The following is a 24271-nucleotide window of genomic DNA, read 5'->3' as shown; positions in this document are numbered from 1 at the left end:
TACCTGCAGGATCCATTGGCCCTGTCGTAATGTCAGGATCGGGACAGGGATCCAACACGCAGAGTACAAACAGTAGAAAGGTACGTATACCGGGCCTTAGAATGGCCGGACTAACGTACATAGAATAACAGAGAATAGTCAGAGACAAGCCGAGGTCGAGGGAACGAGAAGACAGGTAAGCGAGAGACAAGCCGGGTCAGAGGGATAACAGAGATAAGCAGAATAGTACAACAAGCCGGGTCAAAACCAAAGAGAATACTAGAATACAAGAGCACTGAGTGACTAGACAAGCTAGAACCACGACAGGGCAATGAGCTGACGAGAGAAGCAAGCTTAAATACCCTGAGTCCGGAGAGTAGACACGCCTCAGCTGGGTGCTGATTGGATAAAGCCAATAGAGTGGCAGGTCGCTCGGGATAGCGTCAAGACGTCACGTATCGGGCATCATGTTAGAAAAGGAAGCGGATCCCTTGCGGCCAGCGTTAGAATGACTGGATGGACCGCGAGGAACGGGAGATATGGCGTGTCTAGACGGATAAACAACTAAGTCTCTACCCTTCTCAAAGGTAGAGACCTCAGGTGCCCTGACACCTGCTCATTGCTACCCTTTCTGCTCTTTGCTGTTCCTTTCTGCTCCTTCTCCTACTTTACCTTTGAGCTCCTTCTGATTCTTTCTGCTCCTTTACCTTCCTCCTCCTTCTGTCCCTTTCTGCTTCTTGCAGACGCTTCCTGCTCCTTGCTTACCCTTCCTGCTCATTTCTATTCCTTTTCCTACTTTACCTTTGTGCTCCTTCTGCCCCTTCCAGCTCCTTTCTACTCCATGCTGCCCTTACAGCTCCTTGCTGGCCCTCTCTGCTTCTTCTTCTTCTTCTTCACCTTTGTGCTCCTTCTGATTCTTTATGCTCCTTTACCTTTGTGCTCCCTTTGTCTCCTCCTGCCCCTTTCTGCTCCTTGCAGACCATTCCCTCTCCTTGCAAACCATCCCTGCTCATTGCTTACCTTTCTGCTCTTTTCTGCATCTTCCTGCTCTTTTCTGCATCTTTATGCTTCTTGCTGCCCCTTGCTGCTCCTTGCAGACCCTTCCTGCTTCTTGCTGCCCCTTCCTGTTAATTTCTATTCCTTTCTGCTCCTTCTCCTACTTTAAATTTGCACTCCTTCTGGCCCTTCTAGCTCCTTGCTTCCCCTTTCTGCCCCTTTACCTTTGTGCTCCTTCTTTCCATTCATGACCCTTTCTGCTCCTTGCTGACTCTTTCGGCCCCTTGCTGACTCTTTCTGCTCCTTGCAGACCCTTCCTTCTCCTTTCCGCCCCTTCCTGCTCCTTGCTGACTCTTTCTACTTATTGCAGACCCTTCTTGTTCCTTGCTGCCCCTTTCTGCTTCTTGCTGCCCCTTTCTGCTTCTTGCTGCCCCTTCCTGCTTCTTGCTGCCCCTTCCTGCTCCTTGCAGACCCTTCCTGCTCATTTCTGTTCCTTTCTGCGCCTTCTCCTACTTTACCTTCCTGCTCCTTGCTGACCCTTCCTGTATGCAGCCCCCCATCCCTCACTTCCCTGATCTGTAGGCTGCCCCCATGCCTCACTTACCTAATCTGTAGGCTGCCCCCATGCCTCACTTACCTAATCTGTATGCTGCCCCCTATCCCTTACTTATCTGATCTGTAGGCTGCCCCCATGCCTCACTTCCCTGATCTGTAGGCTGCCCCCATGCCTCACTTCCCTGATCTGTAGGCTGCCCCCATGCCTCACTTCCCTGATCTGTAGGCTGCCCCCATGCCTCACTTCCCTGATCTGTAGGCTGCCCCCCATGCCTCACTTCCCTGATCTGTAGGCTGCCCCCCATGCCTCACTTCCCTGATCTGTAGGCTGCCCTCCCATGCCTCACTTCCCTGATCTGTAGGCTGCCCCCCATGCCTCACTTCCCTGATCTGTAGGCTGCCTCCCATCCCTCCCTTACCTGATCTGTAAGCTGCCCCCCATCCCTCACTTACCTGATCTGTAAGCTGCCTCCTCACTTACCTGATCTGTAGTCTTCTCCCCCTCCCCCAATGCATTACTGGACCACAGGGAAGTGGGGGGGCATGGATCAGTTTTCCACCGGGGCCCCATGGATTGTGTGACCGCCACTGGATGGTGCACTGATGTTATCATTCCTGCCAATAGCCCCAACTCCAGAAGCAGTGAGGGTACCTCTGAGAGGTGAGTGATAGGATAAGTCTTGCCGCTTTTCTCTACCAGAAGCTGTCTTGAGCCCCTCTTATAGGATATTTTGAGTTCCCTGAGATGCTAGGTGACTTGCTCCATAGGGTGGTTTGTGAGAAATGTCACTATAGAAGGTGAGTTAACAGCCTTTTAAATCTGTGGAAGTGGTGCCCCTGGTCACGCCCATAATAATGCCTCTATCAGAGTCCTGCACAAACTTTAGGAGCAAGCCGCTGACGGTGCTCTAGAGGGTTTTGGTAAGCATAGACAATAGTCCAGGGTGATCAAATTTGCCTGTAAAGTCAAGAAAATCAGGCTACATGCTCTTCTTATTTTGTTCTGAACAATAGTACATTTTAAAAGCCTCTATACTTCTGATATAATATCCATTCTCTCTTTTTGTGAGGGTCACCTGATTTCTTGTCTCTCTATAAAAAGTGTCATAGGACATTGAAACTCTACCTGAAGCCTATGTGATCTAATATCTAATTTGTCCAATCATCATTCTGATTGTGCTGCTTAAGCTTTTAGGGTAGGCCTTTATTCTATTTAGCGCTTACCACTTGTTACTATTAGTTCACCTTGAACATTTAGTCACTGCTGTTTTATGATAGGACACTCTAAAGCCTAAAAGATGTGCAAAAAAGTAAATGAATTACGTCTAGTACAGCTTGTGCAATAAAAAGTGCAGTGAAGTTGGCTGATTGTGATGGTGCCTGAGGTTGACTGAGTGTGAAGGTGTGTATGGGATTGGTGGAGTGTGATTGTGCGTGGTGTTGGCTGAGTGTGATTGTGTGTGGAGTTGGCTTAGTGTGATTGTGTGTGGAGGTGGCTGAGTGTGATTGTGTGTGGAGGTGGCTGAGTGTGAATAGCAAAAAGCACAGTTTGCAAAAACCCCCAACATTGGCAGGATGCCAGTGGGTTGGATAAAATAGGTGGGCCAGTGACCCAAATTTATGCCCAAACATGAGAGTGTGTGAATGCATTTCAGTGCGCTCCCTGCATGGCCCTAGTGCACATACTGCAGACGTACTTAATGATGTGTTCACTCTATGATCTCTGGGGACAGCTCCCTGGTGTACCCAAAAGAAGGACACTGAGGAACAAACATGAAATGGTCGGACTAGACACTCAAATAGACACTGTTGGGAAGCCTGAATTTCTGCAATAGTTCAATATGTGTTTATTGTGTGAAAATAAAGTATTCGATTTGTCAGGGAGGCACATATTTTCCTCATATATGTCTTGCAAAAGAAACTCAAAGACTAGCAAAAAGTACTGATGAATGCCAGACACTTCCTTTAGTAACAAAAGGACTGCAAAAGTAGTGGAAATCCAACAAGCAATCTCTTACAATGCGGAGCTACTGGAAATATTAAGGAGGAGTATCTATACCAAAATTAAGAGAAGAATGATAACAATGACCCAACGGAGTCGTGTTCAACAACAAGGAACACAGGCGACACTCCAAGGTCTGTGATGCTTTTCGTTATTGTAAGGTAATTCTCCTCAAAATATAATGCAATGTTTCGGCTATATCGCCTTAATCATGGGGTCATGTGTCAGATGTCAGCCAGAGAGTACCAGAACTCTCCCGGGCATAACCTCCCTATTAAACTAATTAGAAGTACTTTGCACACTATAATTTGTTTCACTATCACTATGAAGTAAATCTCTACATCAACTCTATATGTATTCTATCCTGTGTTAGTTTAACAGACAGTGAGGCCAGTCGATGCTCTCTTTGACAGTGGAGGTATTTCCTTTTTTATGTTCCTACCTCTCCATTTGTTTCTATATTCTCCTGAATAGCAACATGTGTCCTTGATTGCTTTATCGTGATTCAGATGTACATATATTTATTGATGTCAAGTCGACCATCAGTAGAGTTACGTGATTTGACTAACCTAATATAGGGAACATCTATAACTTTTGTGTATCATCTTTTGCTCATGATTTATTACAGAGAGTTGGTATATTCTTTCTCATTATATGTATTGGCCATGCCTCTTCTGACTATTTAGAGCATTTGCTACCAAGGATCTTAATTTCTCCCTTTTTACTAATTTTCTTTTCCCCATTTTATTTTATAAATTTTGATATGGTGTTACCTTAGCCAGATGGAATAATCTGGATTTGATTATATGACTTTTTTCCCTCTGGTCAATTCAAAGGGGCTTTTAGAGAGGACAATATATTTGTATTCACTTTGTTAGAGTTGTGTTACATTATATTAGTTTGTTTTACTTGATACTTTTGTTGCAATTTCATTACCCAAGAACATTTTGATTACATTACCAGTTACTTACTGTTTCATGTATTTTATAGTAACAATTTTCACTTGCAATACCACCTCGAGCAGTGTTATAACATCCATTGTATTTTTCATTCTCACTTCCTTTACTAATTCTGATATGCAGCATTGTTCTTGAATTTTGATGGCTTTGATTGCCAGAGATCCCAGTTATTATACAACCATGCCCAGCAAATGTGCCATAAATTATGCTACAAGTCTCAGGTTTCTCACTATATAAGCACAGACAATGCCCGCTAAATGCACTGGTCATGGAAATTAATCTAAATGGCATTTACTACTAAACCTACATTAAGCTGTTAAAAAAAATTCAGATAATACATATCAGATATGGCGGAAGTGTGCAAATGTAGTGGGCTCCTTGTGACTTATTTCTTCTTCCATTCTTGTTGCAGCTTACAGATAGGACTGGATTTGCCAGTAGGCTAGTAAGCACTTATTATTTTTATAACAATTATTTTTGGTTCAATGAGACATTCTATCTGCAAGTCTGTGGCACGGCGATGGGCACCAGGTTTGCACCCAGCTACGCCAATTTGTTCATGTCATACTGGGAACAAACTTTCATCTTTGGCGACAGTAGATGGGGTGCAGGCCTGGTGTCCTATCATCGCTATATTGATGACATCTTTTTCGTTTGGAAGGGCAGTAGTGAATCCCTAGATGTGTTTTTTTCACATATTGAAGATAATGATTGGGGGATTAAACTCACCAGAAACAGCAGTAGAAATTCTGTTGAATTTATTGACCTTAACATCTTTATTGAAAATAACATCATCAAGACTAGTACCTTCTTTAAAAAGGTTGATGTAAATAGTTACATCGAAGGCACAAGTTGCCATTACTCACCATGGTTACTCAATGCACCAAAGGCGCAACTGCTTAGAATAAGACGGAATTGCACGGATATTGCCATGTTTCATAAACAGGCTCAAAAAATCAAGATGGATTTCTCAGATAAGGGCTATAATAACCAACTACTAAACAATGCTCATGACGAGATAAGCCTTAGAGAGAGAGAAACCCTTCTGCAATATAAGGCGAAACCAACCATCTCTGCAGATAAAGAATTAGCCTTTATTTGCGACTTTAATGTACAGAGTAAGCAAGTTAAAAAAGCCATTTACAAACACTGGCCAATTCTCAAAAATGATGAGACATTAAACATCCTGTTACCAGAACGGCCAAAAATCATCTACAGGGGAGTATCCAATCTAAGAAATAGCCTCTCTAACAATAACTCGACTAAAACCAAAGTTTCGAATCCCTTTAATGAGTCTAAAGGCTTCTATGGATGTGGAGTCTGTGGGGCTTGTAAGAATACTAACAACCATAAGAGAACAGTCAGGGAATTTTCAGATCCAAATATCCCCAATAAGAATTATAAAATAAAGGATGTTATCACCTGTCACACTAAAAGGGTAATTTACATGCTGAAATGCCCATGTGGCCTCCTGTATATTGGGCGGACCATACGCCCTTTACAGGTGAGGATACAGGAGCATGTCAGAAATGTAAAAAATGGATTTGTGAAGCATAATGTATCACTCCATTTTAAAAACGTACATAATAGTGATCCAAGAGGTATGTCATTTATGGGCATTCAGAAAGTTGTTACAGACTGGATGTTGCGGTCACCGGCCCGCCGAGCCTCACGGTCGTGCCCGACCGGCACGACCGCTCCGACTACACGAGCTTACCTGCTCGTCGGCGAGCCGGGAACCGCGAACATAGTTCTTCCGGGCATCGCGCCCAGATCCAAGATGGCGCCGACCGCGTGGTCGCGTCTATTGCTAGCCCCGCCCCCGAGAATTATACCAACGTGTGCGTGACGTCACGACGTCAACGCACACGCACGTTTTGGGGTCAGAGGTCGCCCTCTGACCAATCATAGCCTAGAGAGGGGTATTTAAACCCCTAGCTTTCCCCATTACTTTGCCATGTCGTGGTTTCAGTTTCCTGGTTTCCTGAAAGTGCTATTCTCGTGTTTCTGATTTCCTGGTATCCTGATCCTTGGCGTTTCCCTGGTTATTCTGATCTCTGGTTTCCCTGACTTGGCTTGTTTAATCGGTATTGAGTATTTTCTGGCTTCCTTGACCTCGGCTTTCCCTTTGACCATTCTCTGTCTCTAGCGTATTAGTCCGGCCATTCTAAGGACCGGTTTACGCTCTTTCCTATTATTTTCCGTTTCTTACTTATGTATATGTTTACATAGTTTCTGCGTGCTGGACCACATTACTAGTCGTGACATTACGACATGGCCATGGATCCTGCAGAACTATGCAAGCATATGATCGCATGTGAGAATAGGGTGGAGGATATGGACCACAGGTTAGACCAATTTGCCCAGGCATTTCAGACCTTGCTCCAGAGGACTGCCTATTTAGAGGTTCCTCCGGTACCACCTGTGGTTCCGCCACCTGTAGTGGTTCCCGTACCACATAAACCACCGTCCATAACCTTGTCACCGCCCCCACGCTATGGAGGTGATTCTAAGGAATTCAGAGGTTTTTTAAACCAAATTGAATACCACTTTGAGGCCTCTCCAGGTTCATTCCCAACAGATAGATCTAAAATAGGCTATCTAATGAACCAATTAACTGGAAAAGCTTTGACCTGGGCTAACCCCTTATGGGAGAGTGGTGACGCAGTAGCCCGTGATTACAATACTTTTCTTACGGCCTTTAAAGCTACATTTGAACCTAAAGGCAGGGAGAAGAACGCTGCCAAAGCCCTTATGCGAATCAAGCAAGGCAGTCGTTCTGTAGCCGATTATGCTATAGAGTTCAGGACATTAGCGTCTGAGGTTGATTGGACCAATAGCGGTCTGGTGGCTGCTTTCTCTGAAGGTTTAGCTGAGAATATACACGATGAGACTGCAGCTAGAGACCTTCCGGTTAATCTTAACGAGTTTATTGCCTACATGGTAGACATTGACAACCGGCTCAGAGAGAGAGAGAAAAACAAACAACGTAACAGACGCTCTAACTTGTCCATAGCTCCTCGTTTCTCTAACCCAGTGGTGAGTAGCCAGACGCCTCCTCAAGAACCTGAACCCATGCAATTGGGTAGTGCTAAACTCACTGAGGCAGAGAGACAACACAGACGTAACGAGGGGTTATGTATGTATTGTGGCAAGAAGGGGCATCTAAGGTCATCATGCCCGGTTCGGCCGGAAAACTTGCACACCTAAGGCACGTACGGGGACCGACCTTAGGTGTGATGTATATGTCCCCTAAATTGACTAAGAACCGTTTCCTTATCAGAGTAACCTTATCTTTTGAGAACACTACTGTTCAATGTGAGGCTATGATTGACTCTGGGGCAGCGGAGAATTTCCTAGACAAAGAATTCTCTGCAAAACATCTCCTGCCCTTAAGACATAAAGAGAAACCTATAGCAGTCGAGGCCATTGATGGGAGGCCTCTTACCCAGCCTTTCATCACACACGAAACTCTGCCAATCACTGTTTCAGTGGGTGTTCTCCATTCTGAAGAAATGACCTTTCAAATTATCTCTTCACCTACAGTTCCGATAATACTCGGTTTCCCTTGGCTCCTTAAACACAATCCACGTTTGGATTGGATTGAAGGAGAGATTGTGAGTTGGGGTGAGAGATGCAAAGGTGTCTGCTTTAAACAAATCCCACAACCTATTGGCACCATTAATGTTCCTGTTACACCTCCCTTGACCACACAAATTCCACAACAGTATGTGGATTTGAAAGAGGTATTTAACAAGGTCCAGTCAGAAGGGTTACCTCCTCATAGACCTTATGACTGTACTATAAATTTATTACCAGGGACTATGCCTCCCAAGGGAGGAATCTATGCCTTGTCCCCCCAGGAAAATCTTTGTTTAGAGGAATACATTAAGGAGGCTCTCAGAAAGGGTCATATCCGTAGGTCCTCCTCACCAGCCGGGGCTGGATTCTTCTTTGTCTCTAAAAAAGAAGGAGACCTACGCCCTTGTATTGATTATAGGGGTTTGAATAGGATTACCATCAAAAACGCCTACCCTATTCCCCTTATATCAGAACTATTTGACAGATTGAAGGGAGCTCGAGTCTTTACCAAGCTCGATCTCCGAAGTGCATACAATCTAGTCAGGATTAAGGACGGTCACGAATGGAAGACTGCATTTAACACCAGAATGGGACATTACGAATACCTGGTTATGCCGTTTGGATTATGTAACGCTCCAGCGGTATTCCAGGATTTTATTAACGATGTCCTAAGAGAGTACCTTCACATGTTCGTTCTAGTGTATTTGGACGACATTCTCATCTATTCCCCAGACCTAGAGACACATCACGAACATGTGAGAATTGTACTGAAAACCCTGTTACAAAACGGCCTTTACTGTAAACTGGAGAAATGCCAGTTTGACCAAACGGAGATACAATTCCTTGGATACGTTATATCTCCGTCTGGTTTCCAGATGGACCCTCGTAAACTGGAGGCAGTCTTACAGTGGCCATTACCCAAGGGCCTTAAAGCTACTCAACGCTTTATAGGTTTTGCAAATTACTACCGCAAATTCATAAGGGGATTTTCCTCCGTGATTTCCCCTATAACCAATTTAACAAGAAAAGGAGCAAATTGTATATCTTGGCCCAAAGAAGCAAGAGAGGCATTTGAACAATTAAAATTTTTATTTTCCTCAGCACCTGTCCTGACCCATCCTGATCCATCCAAACCATTTATCCTAGAGGTGGATGCATCAGAAACAGGAGTTGGAGCCATTCTGTCTCAAAGAGAAAGTCCTGATACGCCTTTACATCCCTGTGGATTTTACTCTCGCAAACTCACACCTGCAGAGAGGAATTACGACATCGGGAATAGGGAACTTTTGGCCATTGTACTTGCCCTTAAGGAATGGAGGCATCTCTTGGAAGGTTCCAAAGAGCCACTTTTGATCTTTACTGATCATAAGAATTTGGCTTATATTGGGGACGCTAAGAGACTGTCCTCTCGTCAGGCTAGGTGGTCATTGTTCCTCTCCCGATTCAATTTCGTAATTACGTACCGGCCTGGTACTAAAAACACCAAGGCAGATGCACTTTCTCGGCAGTTTGAGACAGATGAAGTACCAGAACAGGAGATATATCCTATTGTACCTCCTGAATGCCTCATTGCCACTACTGTTTCCGAAGTGTCTTCTCCACTCTTCTGTGCCATAATAGCAGATCAAACTCAGGCACCTGTGGGAAAACCTCCGGACAAACTGTATGTGTCACCTCAGTTTCGAAAGAAGGTACTAGATTTGTTCCATGACAACCTCACAGCGGGCCATCCTGGAGTCCATAAAACTCTCTCAGCCGTCTCCAGGAGATTTTGGTGGCCTGCTCTTAGAAACGATATCAAAGATTATGTTGGGGCATGTCAAATATGTGCAGTTTCTAAAGTTCCTCCTAGGTCACCTCCTGGACTGTTACAACCACTGCCCATACCTAGTGCTCCATGGACCCACTTGGCCATGGATTTCATTGTGGATCTACCCAGTTCAAACGGGTTTAATACAGTCCTTATGGTTATTGATAGATTCACGAAGATGGCACATTTCGTCCCACTTAAGAAATTACCATCTGCTCAAGATCTTGTTCAAATATTCTTGAGAGAGATCTTTCGGTTGCACGGTGTACCCAAAAACATAGTATCTGACAGAGGTACCCAGTTTGTTTCTAGGTTTTGGCGTTCCTTTTGCAAACAATTGGGCGTCGAACTCTCCTTTTCATCAGCATATCACCCTCAAACAAATGGAGCAGCAGAGAGGGCGAATCAGTCTTTAGAAGCTTATTTACGTTGCTTTATAAATGCCAATCAATCTAACTGGTATGAGCTCTTACCCATGGCTGAGTTCGCCAGAAACAACGCCACTCATGAATCTTCTAATCACAGTCCATTCTTTGTTAATCAGGGTTATCACCCCGCTGTTTTACCTTCTGCATTCTCAGGCACAGAAATCCCCGCTTTGGACACCCGTTTAGAATCGATTCATGATACCTGGGATTCCGTCCATTCAGCTCTGCAAAAAGCATCATTCCGAGCAAAGGTCCAAGCTGACAAGAAACGGGGCGCTAATCCTGTCTATCTTCCAGGTGACAGGGTGTGGCTCTCCACGAGACATATCAAGCTTAAGGTCCCATCCATGAAATTTGCCCCTCGGTACATTGGTCCCTTTCGAGTTACCCAACGTATTAATCCAGTGACCTATACTTTGGCACTACCGGCTCATATGAAAATAGCGAATACTTTCCATGTGTCTCTGCTCAAGCCCCTTACTTGCAATCGCTACACCAGGGTATCCACTCCTCCTCCGCCCTTGGTAGTGGGTGATCAAGAAGAATACGAAGTCCATTCTATCATGGACTCCAAATTATCCAGAGGTGTCTTGTCCTATCTCGTTGACTGGAAGGGTTATGGTCCCGAGGAACGTTGTTGGGTTCCTGCTGACCGGGTCCATGCGCCCCGTCTTATCCGGTCGTTTCACAACCGCTTTCCTCTTAAGCCGGGTCCTTCCCGCCCGGTGCGCGGTCTTCGAGTGGGGGGTACTGTTGCGGTCACCGGCCCGCCGAGCCTCACGGTCGTGCCCGACCGGCACGACCGCTCCGACTACACGAGCTTACCTGCTCGTCGGCGAGCCGGGAACCGCGAACATAGTTCTTCCGGGCATCGCGCCCAGATCCAAGATGGCGCCGACCGCGTGGTCGCGTCTATTGCTAGCCCCGCCCCCGAGAATTATACCAACGTGTGCGTGACGTCACGACGTCAACGCACACGCACGTTTTGGGGTCAGAGGTCGCCCTCTGACCAATCATAGCCTAGAGAGGGGTATTTAAACCCCTAGCTTTCCCCATTACTTTGCCATGTCGTGGTTTCAGTTTCCTGGTTTCCTGAAAGTGCTATTCTCGTGTTTCTGATTTCCTGGTATCCTGATCCTTGGCGTTTCCCTGGTTATTCTGATCTCTGGTTTCCCTGACTTGGCTTGTTTAATCGGTATTGAGTATTTTCTGGCTTCCTTGACCTCGGCTTTCCCTTTGACCATTCTCTGTCTCTAGCGTATTAGTCCGGCCATTCTAAGGACCGGTTTACGCTCTTTCCTATTATTTTCCGTTTCTTACTTATGTATATGTTTACATAGTTTCTGCGTGCTGGACCACATTACTAGTCGTGACACTGGAGGGGAGACGATTTAGTGAAAAAAATGGGCAAGGCTGAGATGAAATGGATTTTTCAATTGGACATCCTAGAGGTCTTAATTATGATTTTGAACTCTGCCATTTTTTATAATTTTATTTTATTTTTATTTTTCTTTTCTTCTCAGCCTTTGCGCATGTCTCCCACTGTGAACAAACAGAATATCTGTGATTCAATCCATTTATGTAACAAATCAGTCGTGTACCCCTTTAAAAACAACTATTATATTAAAGACTAATTCTTATACTTATGTACCCTGTTTACAGGGCTGATGGGGTTAATGTCCACATATGGACCACATGAATCTGAGTTCAATTTCAGATTTTGTAAAAACAAAGATTTGATGTATATCCCTTTAAGGGAAGAAACGATAATGATTATATACCCATATATATTTATGTATCTTATACAAGGCAAATTGCCCTATATAGAGAATACTGTTGTTTGAAGGCATGCAAATATACAACTTTGTTTGGGATATATCTTGAAATGAGCTCTTTTGTCTCTCCTCTGATTTTCATTTCCCTCTTTTTCCCTTTATTTATTTTTAATGTCCATGAAGTTAACATATTATGTCTGACTCCTCCTTTCTTTTCCTTTTTTTGTTTTTATGTCCACATTTTATAATGAACAATGGGCATACAAATGTGATATAAGCAAACTGCCAATGAGCAAAATGGCGGCTATGGGAAAAACGGAAGTGACGTTGCGGCAAGTACGATACGTCACTTCCGCAATTACGAACATGTACAACAGATGATGAACACACCCCTCCCTCCATTGGCTGATTCGGAAGGCGACAAGCACCAATGGGAAAGGTTTTTGGGCTATTTAAACCGGCGGGATTTTACAAGCAGGATACCGATTGAAAAAGCCTCTCTATAAGGCGAAACGCGTCTCGGACGAGGACTCACCATTATTTTATGGGACTTTTTATCTTTTACTTTATGTAAGTGTTTTACCACAATAAATTTTATACTGTCTATATGAGCCTACGTCCTGCATCTATTTTCCTGCTTTACAAAGAAGAGCAGTGCCCTCTTAAAGGCACAATACCCATCACACTGAGAGCCCAGTTTGCATTGGCCCTCTTAAAGGTGAGCAAGTATTTGTATTTGATTTTCTGACATATTGGGTGAAGATAATACACTAGGACTTTGGTCCATTGTTCCCTTTCTTTCCCTTTCTCTGAGGACTACCATTAAGCTACTGAAGAAGCCTGGTATTTGCTTTAAAATACCCCTGCGTTTATGACCTGAGCCTATCTTTGCCTGGCTCTAAACCATGTGAGTTTGGCATATATACAGCTCTGTTTAAAGAACATCTAGTCCAGATATACTGCACCATTGTTCCCATTTTATATTTTTCCCTCTAGATTTTCTCGTTTGGCATACCCCTTTTTTCAAAGGGTGAGTTTAGACTATTGAATTAGCGCTCCACTGGGTTCTGTTTATTGTGACTCTTCTGTCCCACTTTCATTACCCCACTTTTCTTAGTAAGCACTTACCCACTGGCTCCTACCATAAAGGGATACTCTAAGGGCCAGGAATACAAAGCTGTATTCCTGGCACTAATGCTCCCTCTGCCTTCCTCCGCCCCCCACCCCTGTCCCTCCTCCCCCACGCTGTAACTAAAGGGTAAAAACCCATTATTTACTTACCGTATCCCATCGCCTATGTCCCTCGTCGTTGGGCTGTGGTTCCACCTCCTCCGAAGTCCCAGGATGCAAATGCCGCAAGCGAATTAGATTTCCCCATAGAAAAGCATTGTTCTCATAGAGAGCGTGAGGACGTCCAACGTCTGTTACTGGACCAAAGGTCAGTTTGGATGCAGAAAGCACCTCCAGTGTCTGTCTGTGAGTTTCTCTGGAACTACCATGTTTAGTATTGCAGCAATAAGTGCAATTGGGACATTGCACCCAAACAACTTCAAAGAACTGAAGTAGTCTGGGTGCCTATAGTGTCCCTTTAAGCAGTGGCGTCACTAGGGGGGGCCCCCCCTACATCATGCTGTGCCCCCACTTGGGCCCCCCCAAATGCCAGCAACTTGCTGGCCATGTGTCTAAATGATATTCCCTCGTGTGTGATAGGCAGCCCGAGGGAATGCAGGGCAGAGCAGCTGGAACAGGGCTGGGGGCTGTCTGTGGTCGGAGGGAGCACTGACAGGCTCCCCGACAAGGCTCCGCCCCCAAACAAAGCCCCGCCTCCCGCACATAAGCCCCGCCCCCACCGTTAAGCAGTAGCCCATGCTGCTGCTGGAAAGGATGAAAGATGGCTGCCTGACCCCCCCAGCAGCCTCCAGTGACAGGTAGGCTTAATGTGCTTGTGTGTCTGTCTGCTAGTGAGGAAGCTTTGGTGCATGGATTCAGCAGTGTGTGTGTGTGTGTGTGTGTACTCAGAAGTCTGTATATATATATGTGTGTGTGTGTATGGACTGTATGAAGGGAAATGTGTTTGTTTTTTAATAATCCTTGGTGGAAAATAATGAATTCTCCACCAGGGATTATAAAAAAAAAAAAAACACATTGTGTCGGGGGCGGGGCTTAACATGAGACAGGGGCAGGGTCAAACTGCCGTGAGGGCGGGGTTAAATGTGCCCCCCCCTACTTTTGTCCCTGGCCCACTATGTGCTCTCCCTAAAAATGAATCCTAGAGATGCCACTGCCTTTAAGGAGGCACAAAAAGGAGCTTACAATGTGAGGTGTCTTTCTGTTTAACCCTTTCACAACCATGCATTTTTTTTAAAAAATATTAGAATTACATATATTTTAAGCAAGAGATACATAGCTAGCATATGAACGTACATAACACACCTATTTTGTGTGTAGATTGCTTTACATTAAAAATGTAAATTATGCACATTTAAACCAGTTTTATTTTTCATTTATTTGTTCATTCAGGAAATGAAAAGCTTTAGATAGTTCATAGTGTCCTTTATTATTTTTATTAGCATTTATATAGAGACATATTCCACAGCACTTTTCAATTTAAGAAAGGAGATATTTCGAGGTGAAAGAGGCCCTGCTTCAGCAAGCGTATGGTCTACGAGGATTTTGAGGTAGGCAGATATATATCAATTGGTGTCTTACCCAAACTTGTATGCATGACAAAAAATAGGTAAATAAAAATTTGAAAAACCTTGCTCATAGCTATTAGTAAGGTATTAGTCTCCATTTTCAGTAAGCTGTACTAGTAGTATAAAAATTACAGATTTAGACCACCCAGGTGCAGTGTATAAAAATAAAAGGATAATTACTTCCTTTTTAATCAGGTATAGGTATAACAAAAGGATTCCTCTCAATCCTCAATACACGTGGAAACAAAATAGGATATACCTAAACAAAATTGAAGTGGTTTTCAGGCTCATCAATTGAGTAGATTCTCACGAATTCCTCATAGTTGCAATGATGAATATTGCAATTCTGTGTGTCCCATCGCTGTGGAGTGTGCTAATCCTCGTGGAAATATCAGGAAAACCGATACAAAATAAAATACAAATACATAGCTCAACTCTACGCGTTTCGTCTGTATTCTCAGACTTCCTCAGGAGTAATAAGGTGCTTCAAATCTTCTGGGGACTTCACCTTCCTTTTATAGGGCTTCCCGCCGTTTTCTTCATCTATTTCTCCCAATCAGCTGATTCCGATCAGCTGTGCTTCAAATGTCCGTTTTCAGCTTCCTTATATGGAGTTCCGGAAAACGTCTGTGGAACGCACGTGCGTTCCATTGATCCGGAAGTGTCTGCATACCCCACAACCAGTAACCTGTGTTTATTATACGTTATCCCTCCCATAGCCAGTAACCTGTGTTTATTATACATTATCCCCCCCCCATAGCCAGTAACCTGTGTTTATTATACATTATCCCCCATAGTCATTTATCGTTGGACCTAGGCAGCATGATGTCTTAGGCCGGCCCAGAGAGTGAGTGAGTGAGTGAATAATATAATATATATGTTCAGAAACATATTAGTAATATATGTAAATCGGGTTCATGCAAAGAGGGTGAAAAGGTATTAAAGAAAAACACACTTATTGCATCAAATTTACAAAGCCAAACTTTTAAAAGCTTTCCTCATTTCTTTCTCGGGATGAGGAGTCTATCGGTTGTAGACTGAGGATTTCCATCTGCCCAATCTTTTAATAATATGCACTGGAGTGTCAGTGTTGAAGGAGACCGAAGCTGCCCCTATTCTAAATGAAAGACCCGAGACATGGATACAACCCAATCTTAGGAGTAGTGTTCTGATGTAGAAGATGAATTTAGCCGTAGTCAGAGGGATTCAGTGAGAGTAGTGGTGAAATGTGTGTGGAATGACTGAGTGTGGGTAAGTAAGAATCAAGTATTTTAACTGGGCACTAGTTCTAGGTGGGATAAAGTGGTATAGCGGATGGATGAGTAGTTTGGTTTGTAGAGAAAGTATATAGTGATCATAATTTTTAGCGATATCCAATATTTTTAAGGTGGTCCCAGTGCCACCACTCATATCTGGTGTCACAATAGTTTGCATTTAAAAAAAACAAAACTTTTTTGACTGTAATATAATAGCAATCAATTTCCTTCACACGTGTGCGTTTCAGGGCCTGCCAGGGCACAGTTTCACACCAGTGCAACTCATATCTGGTGTAACAGTAGTGTACATTTAAAAAAGAATACAGGGGGCTTGTTGTCACCTTTCGGGGACTCTTGGTGTTGTACGTGGCTGGGTGGAGGAAGAGACTTTCAATGACATCAGTGAGGACAAGGAACGGGACATGGCTAGCTTGGTATCCAACCTTGTGCAAATGGGGAGTTTGCGGTTGTGTAAATGGACTGTTTGCGGTTGGCTAATCATGGCAGCATCACTTATGGGTAGCTCCGCCCCAATCAGGAACAGGACAGGACAAAATCAATTAATCTGAACCAGGCTGGGCATAAAAGGTCCCTCCTCCTTCTATCCCAAAGTCTTTTTTCCTGTCCTTTCAGGACACACAGGATATTTTATTTTGGGCCACCTTCCCATGTGTACCATGGGCCTCCAGATGAAGTTCAGCCTCTCTTCATCTGAAGAACTCAGTAAACAGCCTGCATAGGCAGGACTAACTGAGTTTAGTACAGTTTAGTATCTGTACTACTTGTGGGAGAAAATTGACTTAAATAAAGGATGTGGGGTCGGCTGTGGCCTTAAAAATGCCCCTTATGGCATCCAGCCCCCCTGATCTGAGGGCAGAGCTTTGGGAGAAGCTAGGGTAAGTCTGTTTCTTTTGTTGGTATTTATAGTAATCTCCTTATACTAGGTTCTCTCTTACAGCTTTTTTCTAAAGATCCTTACCTGCATCAGTCTTCTACTTCTGTATCATCCTGGGTTGCTGGGGCAGTGTATTCGTCCGATCCTGGCTCTTCTGTGTTCGGAATCCCAGCGCATGCGGCATCCGGCGGGTGTTCTGCGCATGCGCGGGATAGTTGCGCGCTTAAAGGGATATCGCGCCGAAATGTAAACATTTTAAAAATCAATCGGAATTGATTCTTGCTTCTTCTCTGAGCATCTGATAAGGAAAGCTGCCCTTTTCTTCCAGAATCTGGTTTTAAAGGTAAAATCCTATTTTAGTTGTTTTATACTCTTATACTTGCGGAAAAAAAAAATTCTTGCTGCAATTAGTATATTATTATTTCTAGATGGATTCTCCCTCTGCCTCAAGATCTCGCTCTAGAAGACATAGGTGAGCCGCATATGTATTATAATTAAATTAGGGGGGGGGAAAGAGTGCCATGACAGGCCTATAATATAATGTATATTGGCCTCTATTTCAGCCCAGAAAAATCTCAAGAGAATTCTCCCAGAAAATATAGAGAAAAATCTAACAGATGTGCAAACTGCAACCAAGTGGCTCCTCCGGGAAATCATTTGTGCAGATCTTGCCTGGCGGAAGCAGCAAATGAATGGGATAAGTTCCCCACAGGCTGACTTAAAGAAATGGATATCAGAAGCAATTGCCGAAGGGTTTAAATCCTCTAGTAAGATGGCTAGTTCGAAGCGTCCCAGAGTGGAAAGTTATGTGGAATCGGAAGAGGAATCTGATATGATGGAAGAATATTCAGAGGAAGAAGAGGATGAAAGTGACTCAAAATCACTGGATTCCAGGTCCGTGGATAAATTGGTTTATCTTATCAGAGACACGTTAAGAATTCCTGAAGAGAGCAGGGAGAAGAAGGAGTCTGACAGATATTTTGAAGATCTGAAGACTAACAGACGCACTTTTCCAGTTCATTCGGCTATCAAGGAGGTCATAGGGGAAGAATGGAATAGACCTGAGAGAAAGGTAACTTTAAAGAGCAAAGTTCCCAGATTATACCCGTATGCACCTGAGGACTGCATATCATTGATTTCGGTTCCGAAAATTGATGCAGCAGTCATTCATATGGCGAAAAGAACGACTCTTCCTATAGACTCTATGGCGTATTTAAGGGAGCCAATGGAAAAGCGATTGGACGCTAACCTTATCAAGGCATACCTGGCCCTGGGATCAGCGTTACATCCAGCTATTGCCCTTACCACCTTATCCAGAGCTCTTAAAATATGGGTTGACAATCTAGAAGAGGATATTACTAGAGGAGTCCGTAGAGAACACCTGATGGAGGGCCTTAAAGATTTAAAACTAGCCACAGAATTCTGTTCTGAAGCTTCCCTGGATGTTACTAAGATGGTAGCAAGAAGTATGGCTCTGTCTGTAGCCGCTAGGAGAGCATTATGGCTTCACTCTTGGGGTGCAGATTACGCCTCTAAGGCCTCTCTATGTGCGCTCCCCTTCCAAGGTGACCTTCTATTTGGCAAAGTCCTGGAAGATGCAATCCATAAAGCAGCAGATGGGAGAAAGGCTTTTCTTCCCCAAGGGAAAAGAAGATTTAGTGCTTCCTACTGGAAGGATAAAAAGTTCAGAGATCGATCCTTTCAAGATGTCAGAGCATACAGACCCGGAAGAGAATACTACAGGAATTCTAACTGGAGAAGCTATCAGTCTACTTCATCAAAACCGGTTAGAGGAAGAGGATCTAGACCAGCTAATAAGAACTTCTGAACGTTTGCTGGCCCAGCCAGATGTTATAGGAGGCAGACTTCGCTTCTTTTATCCGGTTTGGGCCAGAAGTATTCAAGATACTTGGGTTCTTTCTATCCTCAAGGAAGGATACAAGATAGAATTCCCCTCTCAAAACACCTTTATCCGTTCAAGAGTGGCAAAAGGAAGAAAAGAAGTTGCTCTGAACGACATTATTTCTCAACTTCTGCAAAACCAGGTCATAGAAAAAGTACCTTACAGAGAACGTTACAGAGGCCACTACTCTACGATTTTTTTGGCCCCAAAACCGCAGGGGAAATGGCGTCTAATTCTGGACCTAAAAGTTCTGAATACATATTTGATCCCAAGAACGTTCAAGATGGATCCATTTCCACAATCCTGCCCAATATAAAGACAGGGAACTGGATGACTTCGATCGATCTAAAAGACGCCTACTATCAGATACCTATTCACATCAGTCATCGCCGGTTTCTGAGGTTTAGGATTTCGGGTAATCACTTCCAGTTCAAGGGACTTCCTTTCGGACTAAGTCTGGCCCCCAGAACATTCTCGAAGATTCTAGTTTCTCTTGTGGCCTTTATAAGGACAAAGAACATCGAGCTTTTTCATTATCTGGACGATTTTTTGATCATAGGTCCATCCAGTCAGATAGTAAATTTCCACACGTCTATAACCATCAAATGCCTGCAAGAGCATGGTTGGCTGATAAATCCCAAAAAGAGTTCGTTGGTGCCTTCTCAGAGGATGATTTTCCTGGGAGCAAATATAGACTCGGTGAATGGCCTGGTATCACTGTCTACAGACAGGAAAGATCGAATAGTGAAGAAAATCAGAAGCCTGCGTCAGCAATCCTACGTCACAGCAAGAGACTTCATGAGCCTGTTAGGGTCTCTCACTTCCACGATAGGCCTAGTGAAATGGGCCCAGTGGAGGATGCGACCTATTCAGAGGCAGTTCCTCTTACAGTTCAAGACAAACACCGGGAATTGGGATCAGAAGATTTGTTTACTCCCGAGGATTTCGAAAGATCTATATTGGTGGACGAAAGTAGAACACCTCTCTCGTGGTTATCCCCTGCAAGAACCGGCTTGGATTACTATAACTACAGATGCCAGCCTCCTGGGATGGGGAGCACACTTGAACAATTCATGGATACAAGGAACTTGGTCATGGAAGGAGTCAAAACTTCATTCAAATTTGAGAGAATTGAGAGCGGTTCTCAGGGCATTAATAAGGTTCCGTCCTCTATTGAGGGATGCCTGGGTGAGGATACATACAGACAACAGAGCAGTGGCTTCCTACAGAAATCATCAGGGAGGCACTCGAAGCTATTCTCTTCTGATGGAATTGTCCCCGATAATGAGGTTTGCGCAACTAAATTTGCAAGGCTTAAAAGCGGTTTATCTTCCAGGGCCAGAAAACTTATTAGCAGACTACCTCAGCAGAACAAGGATTCTCCAAGGAGAATGGAAACTGCACCCGGAATTATTTCACTTGATCACCCTGCGGTGGGGAGTACCCCAGATCGACCTGATGGCGTCATTCAACAATACTCAGGTAAAAAGGTTTTACTCCCTATATGCGGATCATCGAGCAGAAGGACAGGATGCGATGGGAATTCGATCTGGGGTAAGCGTTCCCTCCCCTACCAATGATTTACCGACTGCTGAGAAAGATATGGAAGGAAGGTCTCAAAGTCATTGCCATCATCCCAAACTGGCCTCGCAGACCTTGGTTTCCCCTGCTGAACAAGTTGAGCCTGGAACCTCCTTGGCCTCTTCCTCTCAGACCAGACATCTTGACACAGGGACCGGCTGTTCATCCCAACCCCAGCCAGCTGAAATTGGGGGCATGGCTCTTGAAAAGGAGAGACTGCTAGCTCAAGGGATCTCAGAAGCTGTTGTGACTACTCGCCTTAAATCAAGGAAAGTATCAACTTCATCCTGCTATCATAAGATATGGGAAGTCTTTCGTTCCTGGTCTCAAGATAATGATGTAGATTTTATTCAGCCATCTAACGTAAACATTCTAAATTTTCTTCATTCAGGTCTGGAGAAGGGGCTGAGTCTTAGTACTCTGAAAGTCCAATCATCAGCTTTATCTGCTCTCTGCAACAAGTCATGGGCATCAGATCCTCTAATTGCTAGATTCTTTAAAGCAACCATCCGTATAAGACCTCCAAATAGGAACTACACTCCTCCGTGGAATTTACCTATGGTACTGGAGGTATTGTCTGAAAACCCCTTTGCTCCATTAGATGAGCTGGGTATGGTCTTGCTAACATAAGACCTTGTTTCTGGTGGCTATTACTACTGAAAAACGCATGTCTGAAATTCATGCATTTTCCTGCGATGAAAATCACTTTCAGGTGTTCCACGACAGGGTGACCTAGACAAGAGTTTCTGCCGAAAGTTGTCTCAAATTTCCACATCTTACAGGAAATTGTTATTCCTTAATTTTATCCATCTCCTTCTACTCCAGAGGAAGTGAAACTGCATCAATTGGACGTCAGACAGTGCCTACTCAAGTACATAGAGGTTTCTACTCAATTTCGGAAGTCTCAACATCTGTTTGTTCTTCCGGTTGGTTCCAGAAGAGGGGAGGCAGCCTCTACTTCCACCTTAAGACGATAGATCTCCAATACTATAATCAAGGCTTATCAGTTGAAAGACCTTGCTCCTCCTAGTAGGATCAAAGCACAATCTACAAGGGCTTTAGCAACATCATGGGCTAATTGGGCAGAGGTTCCATCTGATGACATCTGTAAGGCAGCTACGTGGTCTTCCCCTCTGACTTTCATTAAACACTACAAACTGGATTTGGCATCTCCCTCTACGGCTTTTGGTAGAGGTGTTCTGTCCTCTGTGGAATCTATCTAAATTAAACTTTTTCAGCATTATATGGTTTGGAGTATCTGTTTTTTGTGAAATTCCCACCCTCTGGTGAAGCTTGGGTATTACCCATAAGTGATGCTGCCATGATTAGCCAGGAATACAGAAAATTTTATCATACTTACCGTAATTTTCCTTTTCCTGGTTATTATTCATGGCAGCATCAGCAACCCCCCCTTGATATTATATTTAGCTTTGGAACTAGACTGTGGGATAGAAGGAGGAGGGACCTTTTATGCCCAGCCTGGTCCAGATTAATTGATTTTGTCCTGTCCTGTTCCTGGAGCTACCCATAAGTGATGCTGCCATGAATAATAGCCAGGAAAAGAAAATTACGGTAAGTATGATAAAATTTTCTGTATTCCTTCACACGTGTGCGTTTCAGGGCCTGCCAGGGCACAGTTTCACACCAGTACAACTCATATCTGGTGTAACAGTAGTGTACATTTAAAAAAAAAAAAATACAGGGGGCTTGTTGTCCCCTTTCGGGGACCCTTGGTGTTGTACGTGGCTGGGTGGGGGAAGAGACCTTCAATGACATCAGTGAGGACAAGGAACGGGACATGGCTAGCTTGGTATCCAACCTTGTGCAAATGGGGAGTTTGCGGTTGTGCAAATGGACTGTTTGCGGTTGTTTGCGGTGCGTTAAACGGGGAGTTTGGTCTGTCACTGTGAAGCGGGCGTAACCCTTACACTACCTGATCGATACAACATCATACCTGATGTTTTAAAGCACGTTATTCCAAACAATTTAGGAATGTTAGGTGATTCATGCCCTTTATGGATTAAAACCAGACTCTGCATCAACTATGGAATTTTCCATGTGAGTTTTGCCATGGATCCCCCTCTGGCATGCCACAGTCAAGGGGTTAGTCCCCTTGAAACAACTTTTCCATCACTATTGTGGCCAGAAAGAGTCCCTGTGGGTTTTAAAATTCGCTTGCCTATTGAAGTCTATGGCGGTTCGCCGGGTTCGCCCATTCACGAACATTTGCGGAAGTTCGCGTTCGCCATTCGCGAACGAAAAATTTAATGTTTGCGACATCACTATTTATTAACCCTTATTATTAAGTGAGATTTGTCAGGGAATCAAAGTAAATTGAAAATGAATTCCAAATTATAGGTCAAAATAGCTGAACATTAGCAAATAACCCTGATAGTGTTTTGTCGCTTTTTGCAGACCATAATCAGGGTCCCAGCCTTTAAAATGTCTTTGGAATAGTAGAAGTTCCTAATCAATTAGGAGGAGGAGATAGTTTTAAAGGGCTAGTAAAAAAAATAAATGGCGGGGGCGGGGCCTGACCGCCGAGCTGGATGGACGTGGGACGCCTCGGCTCCTACTCTCTCTCCCCTGAAAAACCACACAGGTGCAACTAAAAGACAAAGGGGACCTGTGCACAACTCTCGGTGTACTTGCCGACCTCGGTCCTACCGGCGATGCTGACTGCTGGGTGGCTGGGACTGCAGCCTGTCGTGAGGCTCTGGCGGGAGATGTGGCCGGTCTCCCGTGCTTAGTCCGGCGGGACCTCCCACACACTTACAGAGGGCTCCGTTCTCCCCCCGGGTTATCCCGGACTCCACCGGGGAGGCAGTGACCACCCACGACTTGAGCGGTGAACTGAGCACCCAGAGACCGCATGGCGAAATCTAAGATAGCTGCCGCGTCCATCACAAGCTGGAGAATAAAGGCGGCAGCCATGAAGCAACCGCTAACGCACTGACAGATGCCCACCAGACGACTATAAGGAGCGCACAACCACCATGCAAACACAGCTCATGCCAGCAATATCGAAGGCAACACCTCACATGGTAACCGGCAGATCTGTGGGGACTCACTTGGGACTACAACCCTGAATGAGCACAGAGGTGCAATGGACAAAAGAAACACAAGCTCCCTTATTATACCTAAGGCTGTCTTTTATAACTGAGTATACTATCTCAGTATTAATTCATACTGTCATGCATAGAATCAATACAGTTTGATCCTACCCTGCAGACCCACATGTAAACCAACAAAAAATAATTAAGCATTAGTGATGTTGCGAACATAAAATTTTCGGTTCGCGAAGGGCGAACACGAACTTCCTCAAACGTTCGCGAACCGGTGAACCGCCATTGATTTCAATGGACAGGCGAATTTTAAAACCCACAGGGACTCTTTCTGGCCACAATAGTGATGGAAAAGTTGTTTCAAGGGGACTAACAGCTGGACCATGGCAAAACTCCTATGGAAAATTACACAGTTGATGCAGAGTCTGGTTTTAATCCATAAAGGGCATAAATCACCTAATATTCCTAAATCACAATGGATATGGATTGACACCTGACATATGACATATTGACACCTTGACATATGGATTGACACCTGTCCTCAGAGACCCTGATACACACTGAAACAGAGCAGAATAGGGACTGTTCTCCCTACATAGGGTCACTTGGCAGATATGGATTGACACCTGTCCTCAGGGACCCTGATACACACTGACACAGAGCAGAATAGGGACTATTCCCCCTACATAGGGTCACTTGGCAGGTATGGATTGACACCTATCCTAAGGATCCCCGATACACACTGACAAAGAGCAGAATAGAGACTGTTCCCCCTACATAGGGTCACTT

This window comes from Pelobates fuscus, chromosome 4 (genome assembly GCF_036172605.1).
Source record: "Pelobates fuscus isolate aPelFus1 chromosome 4, aPelFus1.pri, whole genome shotgun sequence".
Lineage (NCBI taxonomy): Eukaryota > Metazoa > Chordata > Amphibia > Anura > Pelobatidae > Pelobates > Pelobates fuscus.
The sequence above is the reverse complement of the archived record's forward strand: the minus strand, read 5'-3'. Positions refer to the sequence as shown.